At 41.1% G+C, this 3,332-nt stretch overlaps 1 non-coding gene across 1 annotated transcript; it reads right to left on the bottom strand.

Annotated features, from left to right (window-relative positions):
- Positions 1-2,975: 2,975 nt before the first annotated feature.
- On the bottom strand, positions 2,976-3,081 carry LOC120106165. The gene has a single exon (XR_005508385.1). It is a non-coding gene; the product is annotated as a small nucleolar RNA R71 (small nucleolar RNA).
- Between the last annotated feature and the right edge of the window lie 251 nt (positions 3,082-3,332).

The raw sequence follows: 3,332 nt of genomic DNA, 5'->3' as shown, positions 1-3,332 counted from the left end.
TTTTTAAAAAAAATATAATAATAATAATAATAATAAATAATAAAATAAATAAAAATAAGTTCGGAAGAATTACTGGATTCACTGTTCATATGAACAGTATCCCGTGAAAACACTGTTCATATGAACAGTGTTTTTACAAATATATATATATTTATGTGTATATATATATCAATAAATAAATAAATTAATAAATAATATATATAATTCACTGTTTATCTTCTTCTTCTTCCACTGTTTATCTTCTTCCCCCCTCCCTCGCAGTGCATCCAAACATTCCGCATTAGCTTCCCGTCGATCCCGCGGCCGTCCACCTTCCACGACGTCCTCCCGTCGATCCCGCGGCCAGCCGTCCGTGATCAGCCATCCACAGAGCATCCGAAGCCACCGATCAAGCCGTGAAGCCCTCAGCCATTCCGTGCATTCATTCTTCCCCCTTCCGGATCTGCAGCTCCTCCGCCTCCACGCGCGCCTCCTTCCTTCCACGATCGATCCCGTTACTGCAGCCTCCGCGTCCGGACAGCCCGCGACCCCACGTTCCGCCTCCAAGCCGGCACCGCATCCGTGAATGGCGTCCTCCCGTGATCGGCTCCTCCCAGCGCCCGGATCCACGTCTCCTCCTCTTCCAAAGCTTCCGGATTAGCACTCCATCCTAGCTGCTCGTGAAGCGCCTCCTTCCTTCCGCAAGCGATCCATCCCACCATCCGTGCATTCCTCCCAACGATCAAGCCATGATCCTGTTTTCCGAGAAGAAGAAAATCAAGCGCCCATTGATCCCGCGACCGTTTTGATCCTTCGCCGGCTTCAAGGCTTTGGCAAGCTATATAAATGGGAGGACGGCAGAGGAGAGAGGGGGAGGGGGCTCGGTTGAGAAGAAAGAAAACAGGGGAGAACCCCTGTTTCGGTGAAGAAGAAGAAGCCACCAGCCGAGAGAAAGAAATAAAAAAAAAAAAAAAGAAGAGAGAGAGGGGAGGAAAGAGAAGAGTTTGTGTTATTTGGGAAGAATGAGAGGTGAAGGCTTTCATTTGAAGATGGAAGGACATCCGGCCACCATGCGCGGCTGAACACCTAGTCTAGGGCTGGATGAAGCCCTAGCAATGTAACAGGGCATTGTAGTTCTTACTCTTTTAATCTTTTTGGAGTTTGTTTAAATTCTATTCTCAATGAAAAATTATTTTATGATGTTTAAACCTTGAGCATGCCATTTACTATTCATGTTTGCTAAAGTAGTCTAAGATGATCCATGCCTAGGAAGATGAGATGTGCTACACCCTAGATTAGCATACTTAGGTAGACACTTCATGCTATACCGAAGATGGATCTTCCTAAACTCTTTATGCTTTTATTTTAAAGGCTTGTAGCCAAAATTGCATGCCTCTCCAAAAGATAAATTAAGAACACAATCCTTGATGCAATGCTATGTGGTGGATTCCAAACCCTAGATCTATTTACTTTGATAAAATTTCAATCCGTACTCATAGTTTGATTTAGTTAAATCAAGTTAGCAAATCCTTCTTTGATTTATTTTTAAAAAAAATAACTTATTCTTCAATCCCTGTGGACCGACACCCGTAATCACTATCCTACAGGATACGTGCTATTGCGTGGTTTATTTTTGAAATTGAAATAACCGATCAATTTTTGGCGCCGTTGCCGGGGATTGCTAGCATAGTTATTTTTCTTATTAAAAAAAATTATTTAAAAATTAAAAAAAAATTTCTTTAAAAAAATTTCTATTATTGTTACTTTTCTTATCTTCTTTTTCTCCCTTACTAATTTTTATTTATTTATTTATTTATTTATCAGGAATCGAGGAAAAAAATCTGGGATGATCAAAAGGAGAACTGCCGGAAAAGAAATGCTGTAGAGGTTTGCAAAAAAAAAAATTAAATTGCTGGGGAAATTCCTTTGGTAACCTCTAAACTTTTCTTATTTAAATTAATTATTGGTTTGAAATTTTGTGGTGATTGTTTGATTTTAATTATAGCAAAATTGTGAATGCATGCTTGATACACATACACAAATCAATTTGCACATAGTAAGGGCAATCACCCCAACAAGATAAGAGCCGGATTTCATCACCGGACTCTTGCCCAACTTAGGTGAACTCAATCTCACATAGTGTCATCTTTAATTAAAATCAATTAGACGTTGGCCCCTAGGGACATTCGAGCTCAATAGGACGAAGATCACCGAAGTTGCACCAATTTCGCTCTGTGGCTTAGTTGATGTCTAGGCAAGCTTTGTCCCTATAAGGGAGACAGTTCATCTGTTCGAGGCAAGTGGGTTTTAAGTGGGACCTTTGCGAACGCATCGTGACCCCTCCACTTACCTGGGAGCTTACCTGGTCAACTCGGTTCATTAGACCGGATTGGAGGCTTAGGTGCCCTCTTCAAACCAGTTAGGAGCTGTCTAGTGATTTTAGGACAAAGACTAGGATTGTATGCTTTTCTCTTTTATTGCATGCTTGATTGATCGAGTACTAGTGTATGCACGGTAGTCGTTCTAGAGTACAAAACCTATTACCTTTTGACCCTGAAATAGAACGAACCCTTAGGAACATTCGAGCTAAGATCAAAACATTAGGATCATCCCCACCTCTTAAGATGGCTGAAGAACAACCCAAACTCCTGAGGGAATACTTTACTCCCACATTTACACTTCCCCATCTTGCATTCGATTACCTGAGGTAGCAGCTGTACAATATGAAATAAAGTCTAGTGTGATCCAAATGCTCCCATCTTTTTATGGGCTCACCAATGAAGACCCATACAAACACCTAGATGAATTCTTGAGATTTGCACCACTGTCAAGATTCAAAACTTCACTGATGATGCTTGAAACTTAGTTATTCCCCTTCTCCCTTAAAGATAGAGCCAAACAATGGCTGAATTCTTTAGAAGCTAACTCAATTCGTTCTTGGGATCAAATGCAACAAGAATTCCTTAAAAAATACTTTCCCATAGGAAGAACGAACCAGTTTAGACGTGCCATTACAAGCTTCTCCCAAACCGAGGGAGAAGAATTTCATGAAACTTGGGAGAGATTTAGGGACCTAATCCGTAAATGCCCTCATCATCAAATACCTAAGTGGCAGCTAGTGCAATGCTTCTATGATGGATTGACTGAACGAAACCGTCATATGATTGATGCTGCATGCGGGGGGACTTTCATGCTTCGAAATGAGCATGAAGCATGGCAATTATTTGAAAATCTTAATGAAAACTCCCTCCACCATGCTTCATGTTCTCGTCAAGCACCCCCGAATTTCAAAGAAAAGGGCCATTTGTGAAATAAGTCATTCTATGGACCTGTCTAGCAAGGTAGATGCATTG

The sequence above is a fragment of the Phoenix dactylifera genome, unplaced genomic scaffold (genome assembly GCF_009389715.1).
Source record: "Phoenix dactylifera cultivar Barhee BC4 unplaced genomic scaffold, palm_55x_up_171113_PBpolish2nd_filt_p 000481F, whole genome shotgun sequence".
NCBI lineage: Eukaryota > Viridiplantae > Streptophyta > Magnoliopsida > Arecales > Arecaceae > Phoenix > Phoenix dactylifera.
This window is presented reverse-complemented; position numbering and strand designations above follow the sequence as displayed.